This window comes from Chlorocebus sabaeus, chromosome 13 (genome assembly GCF_047675955.1).
Source record: "Chlorocebus sabaeus isolate Y175 chromosome 13, mChlSab1.0.hap1, whole genome shotgun sequence".
In the NCBI taxonomy this organism is placed as follows: Eukaryota; Metazoa; Chordata; class Mammalia; order Primates; family Cercopithecidae; genus Chlorocebus; species Chlorocebus sabaeus.
Genome location: NC_132916.1, coordinates 27,853,725 through 27,876,020, shown reverse-complemented (window position 1 = coordinate 27,876,020; position 22,296 = coordinate 27,853,725). Strand labels below are relative to the sequence as shown.

Below are 22,296 nucleotides of genomic sequence, written 5' to 3'. Positions count from 1 at the left end.
GTTACCATTTTAACAATTCCTTAGTGTATCGTTCAGTGGCACTAAGTAAATGTAGATTGTTGTGCAACCACCACTACCACCATTTATCTCCAGACCTCTTATCATCTTCCTTACTGAAAAACTATACTCATTAAACAATAATTCTCCGTTCTCTCCTCCCCACAGCCCTGTGTGGTGCAGCCACCATTCTACTTCCTGTCTCTATGACTACTAGAGGTACTACATATAATTGGTATGATATAGTATTTGTCTTTTGGTTACTGGCTATTTCACTAACCATAATGTCTTCAAGATCCATCTATATTATAGCCTGTGTCAGAATTTCCTGCCTTTCGAATGATGAATAATATTCTATTGTATGTGTACATCACGTTTCGCTTATCCGTTTATCTACTGATGGACACTTGGGTTGCTTCCACTTTTTGGTTTTTGTGAAGAAGGCTATTATGAACACGGGCATACAAATATCTGTTTGGGTCTCTACTTTCAATTTTTTTGAATATATAGCCAAAAATTGAATTGTTGGATCGTATGGCAAATCTGTCTAACTTTTGAGTAACAGCCATTCCATTTTCCACAGTGGCGTCCATTTTACATACACCAGCAATAAACAAGGGTTCTGATTTCTCCACACTCTCATCAACACTTTCTATTTTTAAAAATCTTATTTCTCTTTTGCGTGTGTGTATTATTAACCATCCTAATGGGTATAAAATGGTATCTCATTGTTTCCCTTTGCATATTTTTAATGGCCAATGGTGTCAAGCGACTTTTCATGTGTTTATTGGTCATTTGGATATCTTCCTTGATGAAATTTCTATTTAAGTTTGGTTGTTTTTTTTTTTTTTTCATTTTTAACTGGGTCATTTGTTTTTTTCATTGTCGAATTGTAGGAGTTATTTATACACCCAGATATCAGTCTTTTATCAAATATATAATTTGCATGAATTTTCTTCAATTTCTTATGTTATCTTTTCCCTTTGTTGATAGTTTTTTGATGCACAAAATTTTTAAATTTTAGTATAGTCCAGTTTGCCTATTTTTGTTGTTGTTGTTGCCTGTACTTTGTGTCAGATACAAGAAATCATTGCCAAATCCAATGTCAAGAAGTTCCCTTCTCTTTTTTCTTTTAATAGGTTAATAGTTTTACTTCTTTTGTATGGGTGTTTCATTCATGTTGAATTAATTTATATGTATATTATAAAGTATATTTATGTGTATATTATAAAGTAAGAGTCTAATTTCATTTATTTATTTTGCATGTGAATCTTCAGTTTCCCCAAGATTGTAAAAGGCTAGCCTTCCAGTAATTGTCCTGGCACCCTTGTAGAAAATCATTTGGCCATATATGTAAGGGATTATTCCTGAGCTTTCTTTTCTATTTCATTCTTCTCTTGTGTCAGTTTTTAATGCTAATGCCACTTTGTTTTGATTACTATGGATTTATAGTAAGTTTTGAAATCAAGAAGAGTGAGCCCTCCAACCTTGTTCTTCTTTTCTAAGGTGTTTTAATTATTTGGGGTCCCTTGAGATTCCATATGATTTTAGGGTAAATATTTCTATTTCTAAAAAGTAATTGAGATTTTGATAGGAATTTAATTAATTTTGTAGATCTCTTTGGTTAGTATTGACATGTCAACAATATTGTTTTCTAATCTGTAAACACTGTGTCTTCCTTTATTTCAGATTTTTCATTTTTTTCAGCAACAGTTGATAGTTTTTAGTTCACAAGTCTTTCTCCTCTTGGGTCAAGTTTATTCCTAAATATTCTATTCTTTTTGATGCTATTGTAAATTGAATTTTTTTCCTTAATTTTCTTTTCAGATTGCTCATTGCAAGTATATAAAAACACAACTGATTAATGCATGTTGATTTTATTTCCTGCAATTGTGTTGAATTCATTAGTTCTAATCCATCTTAGGTGGAAATAGTTTTTTAATTTAAGGCATTTCAACCATAATGGTATACAGTTATTCTCAATTAATTTTTCTCACCCATTCTCCCTAAGATATGATTTAAGTTCATGCAACTTATGTAATCCTTGTTGTTTGGGGAGGAACACTAGATTCTGGTTCTTGATGTTTTCTTACTTGAAACAAAGTGGGCATCCATTGGAGCCCTGTTGGAATCTTCCCCACACAGAGCTGAAAAAGTTACGTTTTTGTTTGCCTTGTTTTCTTTTTGTCAGTTATTTGTTTTTGCCTGTTTATTTTTGCCACTCCTTAGGCTTATTTCAGGGAGCAGGATGCATCTATCTTTTTCTTGAGGGCCTGTCAACTTCTTTACACCCTTTATACCCAAGTCATTTCTGTTTCCTGTGAGCTTCAGTCATTAGGTGTTTCTTGATTCTCAACTTAATTATCACTTTTTCACCTGAGGCAATAAAAATGGACAATTATGCTTGGAAAACGCAGAGTAGGGGAGGGTGTTGGAGCAAAAGGGGAAATGGAAAAATAGGTAGTATCTAATATTTCAAAAATGTCTCACTCACACTCATGTACTATGTGCCCAGATGGTAAAACGAAAGCTCAATTATGACAAAGAGTGTTGAACAAATGAATATTCAAGTAAAATCTCTTTATTCTCTTATTTCCCCCCCTTTCTCCATGAAAATCAGCACCAGAGATGTTTGGCACCTACAGCATGTGGTAGGGGAGCAGTCATAGACTCTGTCTTTGAACTGAGCTCAACCATGTCCAAATGTTTGTGCTCAGGAAAATCAGAGCCCTTACTCAAGTCATAGATTAACTCAAGACTGTCATCCAATAAAAATGTAATGCCAGCTACATATGTAAATAGGAGTTCACTAGCAGCCACATTAACATATGTAAAAATAAACAAGTTTTAGATAGATAGACAGATAGATATGTACCCATACTGTTTGGTTCTGTGTCCCCAACCAAATTTCATGTGTGTGTATGTATATAGATATAGATTATAAATACAGACATAGATATAGATTATATATCTAGATATAAATATAGGTATAGGAATATAGATTAGATATGGATATAGATATGGTTTGACTCTGTGTCCCCACCCAAATCTAGTGTTGAATTGTAATTCCCACATGTTGAAGGAGGAGCCTGGTGGGAGGTGGTTAAAACGTAGGGGCAGACTTTGCCCTTGGTGTCTTATGATGGAGTTCTCATGAGATCTGGTTGTTTACAAGTGTGTACTACTTCACCATTTGCTCTCTCTCCTGCCACCATGCGAAGAAGGCATTTGATTTTCCTTTGTCTTCCACCATGATTGTAAGTTTCCTGAGGTCTCTCAGTCATGCTTCCTGTTACGTCTGCAGAACGATGAATCAGTTAAACCTTGTTTCCTCATAGTTTACCCAGCCTCAGGTAGTTCTTCATAGCAGTGTGAGAACAAACTAATATAGAAAATTGGTACCAGGAGTGGGGCAGTACTATAAAGATACCTGAAAATGTGGAAGTGACTTTGGAACTGGGTAAGAGATAGAGGTTAAAACAGTCGGAGGGCTCAGAAGACAGCAAGATGAAGGAAAGTTTGCAGTTTCCTAGAGACTTGTTAAATTATTTTGACCAAAAAGCTGATAGTGACATGGACAATGAGGTCTTAGCTGAGGTAGCCTCAGATTGAGATGACGAACTGGAGTAAAGGTCACTCTTGCTATGCTTTAGCAAAGAGACTGGTGGCTTTTTGTCCCTGCCTTAGAGTTCTGTAGAACTCTGCATTTGAGATGATTTAGGGTATCTGGTGAAAGATACTGCTAATCAGCAAAGCACTCAAGACGTGACCTGGCTGTTTCTAAAAGTCTACGCTTATATGCATAAACAAATAGATTATCTGAAACTAGAACTTATATTTAAAAGAGAAGCACAGAAGAAAATTTGGAAAATTTGCAGCCTGACCATGTGGTAGAAAAGAAAAACCCTTTTTCTGGGGAAACATTCAAGCTGGCTGAAGAAACTTGCATAAGTAAAGGGGAGCTGAATATTAATAGCCAAGACAATGGGGAAAATGTCTCCAGGACATGTCAGAGACCTTCATGGCAGCTTCTCCCATCACAGGTCTGGAGGCCTAGAAGAGAAAAACGTTTTCGTGGGCTGGGCCCAGGACTGTGCTGCTCTGTGCAGCCACAGAACACGATGCCCTATATCCTAGCCACTCCGGTTCCAGCCATGGCTAAAAGGGGCCAAGGTACAGCTCAGGCTGTTGCTTCAGAGTGTGCAAGCCCCAAGCCTCGGTGGCTTGATGGTATTGGGCCTGCAGGTGTGCAGAAGGCAAGAGTTGAGGTTTCAGAAACTCTGCCTAGATTTTAGAGGATGTGTAGAAATGCCTAGACATCCAGGCAGAAGTTGGCTGCATGGGAGGAGGACTCATGAAGAACCTCTACTAAGGCAGTGCAGAGGGGAAAAGTGGAGTTGGATCCCCCACACACAATCCCCTGTGGGGCACTGCTTGTGGAGCTGTGAGAAGAGGGTCACCATCCTCCAGATCCCAGAATAGTAGATTAACCAACAGCTTGCACTGTGCACTTGGAACAGCTGCAAGTACTCAACACCAGCCTGTGACAGCAGCTGCAATGGCTGTTCCCTACAAAGCCACAGGGGCAGAGCTGCTGCTCAAGGCCTTAGGAGCCCACCCCTTGCATCAGTGTAGCCTGAATGTGAGACACGGAGTTAAAGGAAATTATTTTGGAGCTTTAAGATTTAATGACTGTGCTGTAGCCCCATTTGTTGTGGCCAATTTCTCCCATTTGGAATGGGAGCATTTACCTAATTCCTGTGCACCCATTGTATCTTGTAAGTAACTGTCATTTGCTTTGTCTAAGATAAGACTTTGTACTTGGACATTTTAGTTAATGCAGGAATGAGATCAGATTTTGGGGCTATTGGGAAGGCATAACTGTGTTTTGTAATGTGAGAAGGACATGAGATTTGGGTGGGGACGAGGGTGGAATAATATGGTTTTCTCTGTGTTCCTACCAAAATTCTATGTCAAACTGTTATCCTCACATGATGAAGGAGGGGCTTAGTGGGAGGTAACTAAGTCATGGATGTGGACTTCCTCCTTACTGTTTTCATGATAGAGTTCTCATGAGATCTGATTGTTTGAAGGTGCGTAGCATGTCCTCCTTCACTCTCTCTCCTGTCACCATGTGAAGAAGGTGCTTGCTTCTCCTTCACCCTTCTGCCATAACTGTAAGATTCCTGAGGCCTTCCCAACTATGCTTCCTGTTAAACCTGCAGTACTGTGAATTATTAAATTTATTTCATTCATAAATTACTAGTTTCAGGTAGTTATTTATAGTAGTGTGAGAAAGGACTAATACACACACACACACACACACACACACACACACACACACATATATATATTAAGATGAGGTCTCACTCTGTTGCTCAGGCTGGAGTGCACTGCAGCCTCAACCTTCCAAGCTCAAGTGATCCTCCTGTCTCAGCCTCCTGAGTATCTAGGACTACAGGTGTGTGCTACCACACCAAGCTAATTTTTTTTAAATATTTTTTTTTGGTAGACATGGGGTATTGCTATGCTTTCCAGGCTTACCTCACACTCTGTAAAGCATATTTTAATACAATGTTTTATTTTATTCAGCATAAACAGATTCAATACTTTTTTGTCTTTTTCTTTTTCGGTTTTTCTCATGCAAAATTCCAGTTGCCACCTTTAACACATCCTTCAATACAATTCATTTACTATAATTCCTCTTTTGGAAATCAACCTTTAGCTGTTAGTTACCATATCACAATGAAAATATTCAATTATCATCTTAACTTTTCCCAGTATAGAACTCTTTTACTTTGTGAAACACAGTCTTTTTTTTTAAAAAATATATTTTCTGGGAATCATGGCTCCTTCATACTTATTACTTAAGTCTATTTTACTTTGTTTTGGTCCACTTTCTATTAAATTTTTTTGTGCAAGTCGGTCTTAATCAATTTATCACACGTGAAATCTTTTCTTTTTTTTTTTTTTTTTTTTTTTGAGATGGAGTATTGTTCTATTGCCCAGGTTAGACGGCATGATCTCGGCTCACTGCAACCTCCGTCTCTTGGGTTCAAGTGACTCTCATGCCTCAGCCTCCAAAGTAGCTGGGATTACAGGCATGTGCCACCATGCCCAGCTAATTTTTGTATTTTTAGTGGAGACATGGTTTCATCATGTTGCCTAGGCTGGTCTGGAACCTCTGATCTCATGTGATTCGCCCACATCAGCCTCTCAAAATGCTGGCATTACAGGCATGAGCCACCATGCCTGGCCTGAAATCTTTTAAAAATATAACTTCTTCAATATGACTTCTGGAGACTTTGATTTAATAATACTAATGTTCAAATTAGTTATCTTTATATTTTAAAATATTCAAGACTGATGTTGCCCAGGGAGGACTGAGAAACTCTAATCAAATAAAACCAATTGCACATGTACTTCTACCCTCAACATGCTCTTTTATGCCTAAAGCTTTGTTCATCATGTTTCTTTTACCTGTAATTTCTCAAATATGACACCTTGTTGTATATTTACCTAGACTTTGGTGTAGTGCCAGGATGTTTATGTAGGTCTAGAAAGTGTCAACTCCATGATTTGATATCAGCCATTTGGTTTGTAAATCCTCACAGTTTTTTAACCAGAAGCCAAAGGGCGAATGTCTTATGCTAGAACATGTATGATTTCTAATTATTCAGATTAGGAGCCTATATTTATCATGTTTTTTTAAAAAAAAGTTAGTGGGGATAAATGTTATATTTTTGTTAAATAAAAATTGCTAATGCTTTTATTTTGGCATGCACTTGGTGGATGTTGATTTTGGATGTCATTATATACCTATGCCATTTGTATCTAATTTGTACTTGCTTGGAATTACATAAATATATTTGCATTGGTATTTCCAGCTAAAATGAATTATTTCCTTTTGATATCACTGTTTAATTTTGTAATCAAAGCATGGGGCATGTACTACAACTCTAATATAAATCTTTAGTACATGTAGCTATTATCACATTGTAACTCAAGATGTGTGCCTTGAGAATATTTTTATGATTCATTTATAATTAATGCTTAAAACATTTCTCATATAAAGACGATTTAACTTTTTAAGATATTGAAATCAGTCAATATAATTTTACCTCATAATACTCAACTAGTTCTATGAAAATGCAAATTAAAGAGCAAAGTATTAGGCAAATCGAATTTGCATGCATATGGTGTATATGCATAAAATGATTCAGAATATTGGATATCATTACCCAATCATTACACTCATAGACCATAATAAGGAACAAGAGGAATTTGCCACATAAAAGACATTAACAGAATGGAAATTTTTACAGGCATACGATTTATATCCTAAGCCCTAACATGACCCTGAATGCTAAAATTGATATAGCTAAGAAAACAAAGCTGAAGGAAACATTTCTTTCAGCATCTGAAGAATATCTCTATACGGAATACATTTAATGAGGTTGGATATTATCTAGATTTCTTCAAACAGACTACATTTTTTCCCTGCTTAAACATTGGGATATTTTACTAAGTAATTCAGAAGTTAAGAACACATTTTAGAAATTAGAGAGCTGAGGTTTGAATTGTGGATTTACTATTTCTGAATTATATTACCTTGCATACATTTCTTAAGCTTAGTCTCTGCTTTTCTTACCCAATAGAAACCATAAATCACCTATCTCATGGGAAATTTTTCATTATTAAATATTATAATCATGAATATATTAATATAATGTCTGCATATATATTATGTGTGTGTATATATATATTTAATGAGCGTTCAGTTTGCATTACCCCTTAGTTTTTCAACAGAAACAAACAGAAACTCAGTCCTATCCCTTTCAGATGCTTTCTAAAACAACGAATTACCACCATAAAGATAAATGGCAAAATGGTTTACTGTGCATGTGATAATTCATTGAGTTCTTGGAATTAAATGTAAGTGAGATTTTCTGTCTGCCACTATAATCTTTCAATTTAATATGTACATGCATATGTATTTGTATATGTGGTTGAATCACGTATATGGTTTTTAACTTTTAATGTGTCCATGGGAATGGAAGCTGAGGTAGGAGACTGAGAAATCATAGTAGCAAGAGGAATTTGATGATAGATACGAATATGAAAGTGATACTTTATAGAGAGAGATGGTTTGAGCAAACATGGGAATTTAGGTTTCAGTCATATTGTTACTGTTTCTATAGTAACAAAATTTTGATGAAATTGTGTGATACTATGATACTAGCTACATGTAAACTATATTTCTCCGAAAGCACTTTATCTTTAATTATCTAAGTAGGGATATTCAGGAGATAGGAAAATATAAGGCTGAAGTAGAAATGAGAGGCCATGGCTAGATATTCAAATAATTTGAAGTCTTACCCTTCAAATATATGGGATAATATTTAAAAAGCACAAACCCTGGGAGTGAGGACTGGTAGAATATGTCAAGCCCCGAGCACCAAGACTTCCCACATTATGAATATGGTCACACTAAGATGAACTAACAAAAGAGACTGAGAATAAACAACATTAGGAGAAAAAGCAGAAGAATGTGATATCTGTAAAGTCAAGTAAAGAAAGAAGAACAGGAAGAAGTGGTCAAATATGCTATGTGCTGCTGAGAGCATTAGGACAAATACCTAATGCATTCAGGGCTTAAAACCTAGATGACGGGTTGATAGGTGCAGCAAACCACCATGGCACATGTATACCTATGTAATAAACTCACATGTTCAGCATATGCATCCCAGAATTTAAAGTAAAATAATAATAATAAAAGAAATAGAAAAAGCCTAGTTAATGTGGATTAAAGAGAAAACAGGAGAAGAGTTAAATTCAGTAATATAGAAACCCTTGTCGAGGTATGTAAGATAAAAGAAATAAATTTGAGTGCAGCTGGAGCATGCGTGCTGGATGTGGCAGCTAAAATCGCTGTCTGATTTTGTTGCTGTTGCTTTGTATTTTGTCGGGATTTTTTGCAGTTGATAGAAATGATGCAGCAGAAAAAGAAAAATGGATGAATCGGGGGTAACGAAAGAAGATTGCTTGAGCTACATCTTTCAACAGATAATAAGATGTAAGATCTATTGCACAACTGAAAGTGTTGGCCTTAAAGATGGGCATGGGCAGTTAATCTATATACTATAGCAGTATTACAAGAAATAATAGAGAATATGTTTCTAGAATCTGTCAAATGCCTAGATACAGTGGAGGTAGATAATTAACATTCTTTTCTTTTTAATTAGTTTCTGTAATTTTTATTTAATTTTATTTTTTGTAGAGATGGGCTCTCACTACGTTGCCTAGGTTGGTCTTGAACTCCTGGCATCAAGAGATCCTCCCGCCCCAGCATCCCAAAAACTTGGATCACAGGCATGAGTCACCATGCCCAACCTAATATTCTTTTTAACATGATCTCAATTTTCTAATTAGATTAAGAATCAAAGTCATCATCTGAGAATCAGAATGAACTAGAAGGTTTTGTCTGAGGACAGAAGAAAATATTTTATATAATAGTCTGAAACAGGAGTCAGCCAACTATAGGCCCTAGCCATATCCAGGCTGTTGCCTATTTTTGTAAATGAAGTTTTATCGGCACACAGCCATTTCCCTTCTTTCTATATTGTCTATGACTGAGTATAGTAGTCATGACACAGAATATATGGCATAAGAAAATAATTCTTTATCTGGTCTTTTATAGAAAAAGTTTGCTGACCCCTGATCTAAAAACTTAAATAGAGAATGAAACAAAGTAAACAACAACAAGGTATTTCTTGAATTCAAAGTAAGAACGGCACACACGTTTGCAAATTTTTCTCTAAAATCATCTCTCTTTACAAGCAAATGTACCGAATAAAGGCAAAATTGAATTCAGCCAGAATTACAGTTATGCCAAATAAGTACAATAAAGAAAGAGAAAGGCAAGGAGGAACCAAATCATTCACCATGTTAATACTCCATATGTGTTACATGAGAGTATACATTTGGTAATAATTCATTAATATGTACATATACTGTTCATATGTTCCAGTTGTAGTTCAGAAAGGAGTTAAAAATGACTAAACATGGAGTTTAAACTGGCAAAAGAGGGCAAGGAAGAAATCACAGCTATAAGAGACTGTATGATCAATAGGTCTAGGGCACAGTAGGGTTGAAATTGATTGTGTAATAAAATAAATGTGTTGAGAAGACAGGAGGTGGAAGGTAGTGTGTGTTTAGTTTTCTAAGGCTGCCAAAATAAAATACTGCAGACTGGATGGCTAAAATACTAGAAATTTATTTCCTTACAGTTCTCCAGGGTAGCAGTCCAAGATCAAGCTGTCATCAGCATTGGTTTCATTGAGACCTCTCTCCTTCACCTGTGGATGGCTGAACTTCTCCCTCTGTTGTCACAGATCTTTCCATTGTGCACACGTCTGTGTTTAAATCTCGTCTTTTTAAAAGTACACCAGTTATACTGAATTAAGACCCCCCCAGAAGACTTCATTTTACCTTAGTTACCTTTGTAGAGGTCCTGTCTCCAAATATAGTCACATACATATGAGTTGGGAGGTTGGAGAGGATACAATGTGGCATGCTTACAATTAATATTGGAGGAAAATTACTAAATAATAGCCAGGTGTAAGGTATAACTATGAAAGAAAATAGCTGAAGTAGTGTGCAGAGCAAAATCGTTGAAAAAGAAGGATTCAAGGAATGATTATCTTTGTGCATAATGAAATCACTGATAATTAATGCAAGGGCTATATTGGAAGAAGTGACAGTAAAAAGGAAGCCAGCACACAATTGAGAATGATCCGCAGGTGTAGAAGAAAGTACCAAATGTAGTATTGTGAACCAATGAGGTGTACTGATGTGGACCATACAATTTAAAGTGGTTTGTGATAGAAAGGAAATAACGAATAGCCTGAAAGGCACAATGGAAAGCAAAGAAGACACTTAAACCCCAACTCCAGGACCATTAATATATGAACTGTGGTTTGAAAATGAGCCACCAATTGAGAAGACTATGGTGGGAAGATTCAGGGAAGAGTCATTAGCCAAACATTATGCAGAGAGTCAGAGAAGTGGTTGAAGATTTAATGCTGTTAAGAGATTGTGGAAGTACTATAGTAATATTGTAATATTATATGCATGTACATACACACATATCATCAATTTGTATGTATCAGTCAGAATGGATACCTTCCCCAAATAGCTTGTATATGTCTCTCTGGTAATTAAATAATATATAGTTATAGAGCTTCAGGAGGAATATCAACCATTGTGTAGTTTTACAACTCCAGAAAATATTGAGGTAAATTGACATATATTGACATTTTTCTATGAAAGTCTATCATAGCTTTTTATGTCTTCGCACTCTTCCCTTTATGCTCCTATTACTTCCCACCCATGCCAACCCCCTCCTAATATGCTATCAACTGCAGATTACTTCTTAACTTTTGAAATTTCAGGGGGAAAAAAAGACAGTTAAAAATGAAGAACAAAAATGACTGTATCTTAAAATGTAAACAAATTCCAAAGAAATTCAGAACTGACCTGGGCCTTCTCATAAGAAGTAAAGTTCAAAATTGTGGCAGCATATCTCATTTTGTCAAGTACTTTAACTTTTTCTTCTCTTTATTGCATCGTTTTTATAACTTGGTTGGTTGAGTTTGCTATTTGACCCGTGGGTCCTACTGAACCAAAATCAATAAATTCATAAATTAATAAAATTGTTCTGAAAATAGCATGAGTAAAGTAAAATAGCTCATTTAAAATCAAAGCCAACTGTTCCTTATAAAATTTGTATTAAGCACAGTAAAAAAGAGAAAAACAAATGAATCAAAGGAGAAAATTCAAAATTATTAAAAATTGTAATTCATATTTCAGTTAAAAATTTCCTCAGGCAACAATATGGATAATATATCCATATAGCATCTCTTCACAGAGGCTTTTAAGGCTGTAAATTATACCTTACATAAAATTATATTATTTGAGAAGACCAAGAATATTTTCCTTTTCTTTCTAATATCCTCTATTATAGAAAATGTTTATAAGAAAATATATGTTTTAAAATTAAAATGGATAATGCATTTTAAGAGTATAATCCTTAACTTTTTAGAATTTATTTTAAAACACAAATATTTGACATGTAATAAGGAGAAATTGGGTAAAAGCTACTAGATAAAAATTCTCAACAAAATTTTAACTTCATGAAAAAGTAACTTCATTAACAAATAGCATTATACCTTTCAACTTAGTAACTAGCACTCTAAAATTATTTTGCCCTTCGTTTATGCTCTTCCCATGAATCACATGAAACTCAAATTTGCTCAATCACATGGAACTCAATTTTTGTTCAATTTTCTTCTGTTTTCATATCTCAACAGAGAAGTAGGCAGCCTTGTGAAAGTGTAGATGTTCTCGGAATAATCATGTTCCAGAGATGTAGAGAATGGAGAATCTCAGTGGATTTGAAACATATTCTAAAATTGGATCAGAAATTTTTTTCACACATTTTAGTCCCCTGAAGTAGAAGCTTAAAGGATTGAGAATAAATCCACTTGTCTGCTATCCTATTAAAATGGCAGCATTCCTGTTGTGCTAAAATAGATAGTATGCTTTGCTAAGCTGAAAAACTAATTCTGTTTGTTTTGTTTTAAGGAAAGCGCTTGGAGTTAGGACATAGTGCTCTACTTTTGATGCACACGAAAATAGCATATTGCAATTAGAAGATAAAAATACAAACAATAATTAATGGGTTTTGGTGTAAACTATATCATATATTTCATTTACATTTTTCTGTTTCTTGCACAAGATGTATCTGATTCATGTCTACTCTTATGTTTAGTTTCCCAATTTTATTTCTTTCTCCTCTTGAATTTTGTTCTAGTTTTGGATGAATTTTAGCACAAATTATAACACCTTTACTTTTAGTTTTGCCAAAATATGTTAAAATTTAAAACTATGTATATCTGCATGCATAACTATCAAACGTTTTTCTGTCCTTAAGTCATCAGAAAATTATTAACCATATATATAACTAATATATATGTTATAAGATCTGCTTGCCGCTTTTATTTCCTTAAGAGCTTTGATATGTGAATATTCTTAAATAATATCTAAATAGAGGATGTTTACCAAAATCAATTTATCAATAAACTTCCAGCTATTTAGAGAGATTTTTCTCTGCCAATCAAAATAGATGGGTAGAATATAGGCTGTGTTAACAGAAGCACAGCATGCTTAATTCCTTTGCATTGACTCTTTCTGGCCATGATTTCTCCTCAGTTTACATAATAATTTGTATAATTTATGCTGCTATAACCATTTGTCAGTCTTTTACAAGTGCAGATATTTTGTCTTTTCCATTAATGCATGTCATTGAAGACACTCTATGCTTCTTACTTTTTGTACCACAGAGGCATTCAATAAATAAAGCTGACTCTACATTTACTAACTTGCCTCTTAAAATAACTTCTAAATTATTTTCCTTGTTAAAATTTGTAATAATACCTCTTAGGTAATTACAAATTCTGAAGTTATCTGATAAGTAAAACTATGACCATGGAGGAGAGTATGCTAAGGAAAAGTATTTCCTCTGGATTACTCTCGACTATTCCTAATACTGCTAATGAAGATATTTTATACCAATTAAAAATAATTTTAAGTAAAACTGTGGTACTTAGAAGAAAAAAGATCATGCTTTTCTGAGACAAATCTGACTGTAGGAGTGCCTCTGGATACTGTATGTTAGAGTAGGTAGCTAGCTAGGCATGAGCAGGGCAGGGGAGAGTTCCTCTCACCCCGCCAGCAGTGTCAGGCGACCGTCAGGTGACAGTCCGGCAGTAGTTAACTGTCTCTCTAAAATAATAATGCATCACAGCCAGCTAGGCAAAGGTAGTCTCACAATAAATAGAAGAAAATGAGACTGGTAATCAGCAATTTCTCAATAAGATCTCAGGAGTGAGTGAATGGGCTCACACATGCCACTAAAAGGCAAAATGGCTGAATTTTGAATCTGGTGTATGACCTCCTAGGGATATCAGCTGGTAAGGAAGAATGCCTCAAGTGAGCATTCATACAACTCCAGTAAACACACTGCACGTGCTCTCCTCCCAAGTGCTAACAGGCCACTGAACATGCACAGCCCACCCCAAGAGAAGAATCAGGGAAAAGGAGCATGAGACCCTGGAAGTATGCCAACAGACAAAACTCCATGTCAAAAGGTCAAATCGTGCAGTTGTCTTTCAAGTCACCCGCTTCATCCTCTTCCAAGTGTACTTTATTTTCTTTTCATTCCTCTCTAAAACTTTGTAACAAATTTTCACTCCTGCTCCTAAACTTACCTTGGTCTCTTCTTCTTCCATATACTCCTCAGTCATATCCCTCAGTCAAATTCTTTCTTCTAAAGACGGAAGAATTGAGGTTGCTGCAAACCCTTGTGGATTTGCTGTCAGTAACATGTAAACACTAGTAATACCAAGTATTAGACATACGATTGAACTACATGAGTTTATAACTTTTAGGTTTTCCTAATAATAACATTTTTATGGTTCCAAATGTGTTTGAAATCATTTTAAGTGGATATTTCTTGTGTTTTAAGTGAAAACTTCCCCTTTATACTCTGAAGGTTTTCTGAGAACTCAACTGACAAAAACCTGATTAATAGGAGAAAAGACACAAATTTATTGATGTGCAGACAGAAAAATCACAGAGTGATTATTCAGTTACCCAGTGAGGTACAGAAGATTATGTGCTTTTTTCCATAGGGGAGAGGGAAGATGAGAAATGCAGACATTTCTTTTGAGAGACAGTAAATCATTGGGAAGAATACATGGATCTAGAAGGCAGGAGGCAGACATTATGGGAAGGTGATGGGTGGAGCTGCTCATCAATAAAATATTGTTTTATTATGAAGATAAAATCCCCCAGGTAATCATGTGGAGCTGCCCTTGGAAGAACAGGTAAAAAGTCTGTCTGGACATGGTGAGAGACCCCTAGTCTCTTCTCTTTTCTGGGAGTTGATCTTTCCTCGTTATTTGGTGAGATTCCTATGGAAGGAGACTTAAGACAACTGCATTTAAGCTTTCTTAGTCAGATAAGGAAACTCCAGAGAGAATCCCTACAGATGCTTTTGAAAAGAGGATCAGAAAAACAGGGAGAAGAGGGAAAAGTGAGAGAGAAACCATGGTTCTGAGACTTATTTCTGAGGCCTATTTTCAAAGCACTTAGCATGCCAAAGCGCCATATTCTGGGGAAAGTTTTCTGTAGCCCTGTAATTCCTATCTATAGAATGTGATACCTATGTGTTTTATCATAACTGCTTGTTCTCCAGTGTTTCTGAAACCTAAATAATACTCACAAGCCAAATGTCAATCTTACAATATGTTTATGATACATAGTATATAAATAATACACACAATATATTGTCTATAAAATCATTTAAATTGATAAACTATAGTACAACTATTGAAAAGTCTTCTCTGAACTAGTGACCTCTCTTGGGTCATGTAAAAAATATTTTATTAGCAATTTTTTTTATATTTAGATATTTTTGTGAACCCTGCAACCTGAGTGAATTACATAAATAGCAGTAATTTCTTGGGTATGGAAATTTCTGAACATAGGTAAACATAGGTAAACGTAGTCATGCCAGAAATTAACTATATGTTGTGTTCCCTTATTCTGTGTCATTTGAATACCTCATTCAATAGTCTGAAAGGATACAATTACTCTATATAGTTAAACTTAAGTGACAGAAAGTTATAGCACTTGAGAGATAATGTCCCCTCACTTCCGATCCCACCAACTGAAAATGTGTCTCCAAGAGGAAACAGACATAAATTATAGTTGGTACATGGCAGAGGCAGCTGACAACTGTAACTGAAGCATACCCCGAGAATGACCCTATGGTCTAAGAAGAATGTATGTATGGAGTCCTGAACTAAGGAATCCAGGAACTAAGGAATCCAACCCAGTTTCACTCCTTACCTATGAAGGACATCTGAATCCTCAGCCCATCCCTTGGAATGCAGGCCATACAGGGGATCCAGGCCCTTTGTTTTGTGTTAAATGGAGATTGCTATGTGAATGTTGCTAGGTGGAGGGTGCTAAGTGAAATTGCTACATAAACTGCATGCTTTTTACAAATGGTGGTGACTCTCTGGTCCAGTCTGCTCCTCCTGGATTGTTCCTGTATGTAAGTTCCCTCAATAAATCCTATGTCTCTTTTGCTATCTCCAGGTTCCTTTTTCAGCCTCCAGGGCACAGTGTCATCCTAAGTCGAGTCAATAGAGGTCTGGCACAACAATTAGTTAGAGTGGGATTAAATGTAGAGCAGAAGTTTTGTTTCAGTGTGAGACACGGCTCAAAAACATTGAGCTTTAGAGAGGGGAAGGGGAGGTCTGATTTGGAATGGAGTGTGGGGAAACTGACTAGGTTGTTTTAATGGTGCCAGAGGGGAGCAGGCAGTGAAGATCTACAATAGATATTCTTCAGATGGTGTGAAGAAAATCAAAACATTTTACCCCAAAACATATTTCTGTGATGTATTTTTGAAATGGTTGCCACAGGGTCAGCAGACTGAATTGATCTTGCAAACATGTCTTTTGTAGGGGAAATTGGCATCTGTAAATATGCCCCACTAACCAGGCCTTCCCTTTCAAGGCTTGTCCTGGATCTAGGAGAGATTAAATGAGAGTCTGATACCTTGAAAAGTCTGAAAAGAAACATTTACCATCTATTCTCTCTGAGGTCTACTACCTGTGAGGCTTCATTTACATAACAAGGCCTTCTTTACTAGCCATGACTGTTCCTCTCTCCTTCTCATAAACTGTTTTATCAGGATCCAAGCCCCCATTCTTTCTGTAACCTCAAGATGGTATATAAGCTTTTGAATCTCATTGAGAGGTTTGGTCTTTATTCTGAAGGCCCCAGTGTATAGACATTAAATAAAGGTGTATGCATTTACTCCTGTTAATCAACCTGCCTCATGCCAATGATTTTTCAGTGAACCTTTCAGGAGCCAAAGGCCTTGGCCCCCACGCTGACACAGAAGAGGTACAGAAAGCCTGCTATGGCCCAGATGTTTCATAAATTACCTGAAAATATTTTAAAAAGTGAAGCATAGTGTTGTTGCCTGAAAAGGAATAAGTTGAGAACAAATTAATATAAGTAGAGAGTTTATTCGGGCCAAGCTTGAGGATAGCAACTCAGGAGCACAGATTTAAGTTGCCCTAAATACCCACTTTGATTAACAGCAGTTACAAGTGGATTTTGAAAGGAGAAGACGAGGCAGTTGCTGAGTTATTTAAATATAATTTACATTAAAATAGCATAAGCTGTTGATTGGCTGTACATTGTTTTTTGTATCACACATTCCAGGAACATGAAGATAATAGGTTAGGCATCTGGTTAGAAACAAAATGCCTTTAAAAAATTACCCCCAGGCATGAGTTGCTGGGGGGAGAAAACGACTGAAGTCCCATACCTCAGTTCTCACTGGGCCTGATAAATTTTGCTTACCTCGTAGAATTCAGACTGTTTCCAGCTATTTTTCTTTTCTCAGTATATAGGCTATTTCTGGGGAAACAGCTTGTTCAGAATTGTGGAAAGTTTAAGGAATGCAACTCAGACTGCTTGGGGAAGTGCCTTTTAAATGCTAGCATGAGATTAGAGACCCAAGAAGGTAACTGCAGTTCAGGGCAGAGCAATCAAACTGAAGAACAGGAATACTAATTAAAACAAAATAAAATAGAGAAGCAAAGTCAGGTAGCATCAGTTATTTCTCCAATTCCTGAAAGTATTGTTTAAAGACATGTCTTTGGCTACCATTCCTATATAATGAGGGTTTCTAAGGTAGAATAAATACAAAGCAAAATCCAGGACTTCCTTTTGCTCCCAATTAAGTAAACTCAGTGCAGTAATACATGTCCGGAGCAAACACAGAAATAACACCCATCATCAAAGACTTGAGGGATGAAGCAGTGGTGATCTTATCACATTCCCATTTTACTAATTTTTTTTAAGTCATATCAACCTAAAAAAAATTAAAAGAATCAGAATCCAGTTTTGAAGAATTTATTCAAACAAAAAGCTGAGAATAGCTATCCAGGAAATCTGGACTCCTGAGAAATGGTGTTAGTGCTCCAAAGTTAAAAGTTAAAGTCCTGCTTATATAGGTAGAAAATGAAGAAATTTAGTAGAATTATAGCATTTTCTAGACAAGACTGTTTTATGAGTAACAATTTAATTAGTTAATTTGTATTCTTTTTCACACAGCTTGTTTTCATTTCCATTCCAACTAAAAAGTATATTTAACATCCCATCCCAGGCAATTAAAGTCATGAAGTCTTTGTGTGAGATAGGAAGGAGGGAAGTTAATCGATAAAGAATGTCAACAGTTAAAAGGAAAGAGACTTCCTCTGTCTCATTTTAGTCATGTATAACATTCTACAAAACAATGTAGGTAAGGAAAAAGGCTACTGTATAATCAGAGAAACAAAGGTTACAGCTGCCTATGTTATAGCTTCCTGTTTATGAGACTCAGCTCCCACAATAACACTTCCTTAATGCTCCAAATATTTTAAAGTTCCATTAGATTTTGAATTACTTATTTTCATTTTCAAAAGACAAATAGGTCCTAGAAAATGACAAGGCATTTTTCATTAATTCAACACTACATTAAGCATCAATATGCAAATAACAGTTTTCTGGGATATAACAGTAAAAAAGCAAAGACATATTAAAAGCTGATATTATAAAAATAAATAATTTGTAGAGAAGGTAATAAGTGCTATGAAATAAATGAGAATTAGATGGGCTAGGGATTGGAGGCTGGGGATTGGAGGGGCAGAGGAAAGGATTGGTTTACAATTTTTTAAATAGTTGATAGATCACAAAATGGTGTTGTAAAGGTTTCTTTTATAATATAAAATTGATATAAAATCCTATTAGAATATTTAGAATACACAGAAAAAAGGACTAAAAATAATATTACCTTTTGTTCAGATATCCAAAGGCAAAAATCTCATGTTCTTCTCTTATTTTCTCTCCCTCGTTTTTTTGGTTTTATTTTGGAAGAGACAATGTATATTATAATTTCCACACATTATCTAAAAATATATTTTACCCTACTTTCAACATTACAGATTGATTTTTATTTTTTCTCTTATCAAACAAAAATAAAACAAAGCAAATTATAATAACCAAAACATTTTATTTAAAATATACTCTATTTTCTCCAACAGTATACACTTACAATTTTAGTCCTCAGAGGTAATCATTATCAGCTTCTTATATTTCTGTCTCAATGTGTTTTCTGCTGCTATAACACAATACTGAAATTGGGTAGTTTATAACGGGGATACATTTATATTCCCACAGTTCTGGAGGTTGTGAAGTCCAAGAGTAAGGTGTGGGCATCTGCTGAGCCTTCTTGGCATATCATCATATGAAGAAACACAAAAATAAAAAAGGCAAAAAAGGACAAAACTTGCTAGTTTGTAATGGTTCTAATCCTACGCATAGGGTCAGGGTTTTCATGGCTTTATCACTTCCCAAAGTCCCACCTCCTAACACTGCCACAGCATCAATCAAATTTTAACATGAGTTTTGGAGGGGGTAATTATTCAAACTATAGTAAAATCCTTCCAGAATATTTTGTTCATGCTCAACCATATATTAATATATTGTATATATTTTTAAATTTTATATTTATAAAATCTATAAAATAATGTATATTCATAGAAAAATAAGTAATTTGTATATTTCTATTTCTTCCTTCACTCAGTACCTAGTAACCAGTATTCCACTCTCTGATTTTATGAATTTGACTATTTTTAGGTTCTTTACAAAAGTGAGATTATGCAATATTTGCCCTATGTTCTATAGATGCATTCAATATTTCCCTCTTTTTTTTAAGGCTGAACATTATTTTATTTTGTGTATATATAACACATTTTCTTTATCCACTTATCCACTAATAAACATTTAAGTTGTTTCTATATCTTGGCTATTGTAAATAATGCTACACTGAATATAGGATTGAAGATATCTTTTTGAGATATCTTTAACTGCTTTGGATAGGTACTCACAATTGGGATTGCTGGTAATTCTATTTTTAATTTTTTGAGGAACCTGCATACTGCTTTTCACAGTGACTATTAATATACCAATTTACATTTCCAGCAACAGTGTACAAGGTTTCTCTCTCTTCTTCACATCCTCAACAACAACTTTTATCTTATTTTTTGATAATAGCTGTTCTAACAGGTGTGAGGTGATATTTTATTGTGGTTTTGATTTGCGTCTCCCTGACAATTAGGGATTTCTATCATTATCTCACAGAACGTGCAGGTTTGTTACATCGGTATACAACGTGCCATGGTGGTTTGTTGCACCCATTGTTCTGTCATCTACATTAGGCATTTCTCCTAATGCTATCCCTCCCCTAGCCCCCCACCTCCCAACAGGCCCTGGTGTGTGATGTTCCCCTCCCTGTATCCATGTGTTCTCATTGTTCAGCTCCCACTTATGAGTGAGAATATGAAATATTTGGTTTTCTGTTCCTATATTAGCTTACTGAGAATGATGATTTCCAGCTCCATCCCTGTCCCTGCGAAGGACGTGAACTCATTTTTTATGGCTGCATAGTATTCCATGGTGTATATCTGCCACATTTTCTTTATCCAATCTATCATTGAAATGCATTTGGATTGGCTCTAAGTCTTTGCTATTGAGAACAGTGCCACAATAAACATATATGTGCATGTGTCTTTACAGTAGAATGATTTATAATCCTCTGGGTATATACCCAGTAATGAGATTGCTGGGTCAAATGGTATTTCTAGTTCTAGATCCTTGAGGAATCACCACACTGCCTTCCACAATGGTTGAACTAATTTACACTCCCCAAAACAGTGTAAAAGCATCCCTATTTCTCCACATCCTCTCCAGCATCTGTTGTTTCCTGACTTTTCAATGATCGCCATTCTAACTGGCATGAAATGGTATCTCACTGTAGCTTTGATTTGCATTTCTCCAATGATCAGTGATGATGAACTTCTTTTCATGTTTGTTGGCTGCATAAATGTCTTCTTTTGAGAATTGTCTGATCATATCCTTCGCCCACTTTTTGATGTGGTTGTTTGTTTTAATCTTGTAAATTTGTTTATGTTCTTTGTATATTCTGGATATTAGCCCTTTGCCAGATGGATAGATGGCAAAAATTTTTTCCATTCTGTAGGTTGCCTGATCCTTCTGATGATAGTTTCTTTTGCTGTGCTGAAGCTCTTTAGTTTAATTAGATCCCGTTTGTCAATTTTGACTTTTGTTGCCATTGCTTTTGGTCTTTTAGCCAAGAAGTCTTTGCCTAGGCCTAAGTCCTGAATAGTATTGCCTAGGTTTTCTTCTAGGGTGTTTATGGTATTAGGTCTTACATTTAAGTCTTTAATCCATCTTGAGTTAATTTTTGTGTAAGGTGTAAGGAAGGGATCCAGTTTCAGCTTTCTGCATATGGTTAACCAGGTTTCCCAATTATTAAATAGGGAATCCTTTCCCTATTGCTTGTTTTTGTCAGGTTTGTCAAAGATCAGATGGTTGTAGATGTGTTGCATTGTTTCTGAGGCCTCTGTTCTGTTCCATTGGTCTATATGTCTGCTTTGGTACCAGTACTGTGCTGTTTTGGTTACTTTATCCTTTTAGTATAGTTTGAAGTCAGGTAGCGTGCTGCCTCCAGTTTTGTTCTTTTTGCTTTGGATTGTCTTGGAGATGCAGGGCTTTTTTTTTTTTTTTGGTTCCATATGAAAATTAAAGTAATTTTTTCCAATCATTTGAAGAAAATCAGTGATAGCTTGATGGGGATAGCATGGAATCTATAAATAATTTTGAGCCATATGGCCATTTTCATGATATTGATTGTTCTTATCCATGAGCATGAAATGTTTTTCTATTTGTTTGTGTCCTCTCTTATTTCCTTGAACAGTGGTTTGTAGTTCTCCTTGAAGAGGTCTTTCACACCCCTTATAAATTGTATTCCTAGGTATTTTATTCTCTTTGTAGCAGTTGTGAATGGGAGTTCACTCATGATCTGGCTCTCTGTCTGTTATTGGTGTATAGGAATGCTTTTGATTTTTACGCATTGATTTTGTATCCTGAGACTTTGCTGAAGTTGTTTATCAGCTTGAGATTTTGGGCTGAGACAATGGGGTTTTCTAAATGTATAATCATGTCATCTGCAAACAGAGACGATATGACCTCCTCTTTTCCTAATTGAATACCCTTTACTTTCTTCTCTTGCCTGATTGCTATAGCCAG

At 35.5% G+C, this 22,296-nt stretch overlaps 1 pseudogene; it reads right to left on the bottom strand.

Moving 5' to 3' along the window:
- LOC119625130 (translation machinery-associated protein 7-like) overlaps positions 1 to 14,363 on the bottom strand; it is a 60,360-nt pseudogene extending 45,997 nt beyond the window's left edge.
- Between the last annotated feature and the right edge of the window lie 7,933 nt (positions 14,364 to 22,296).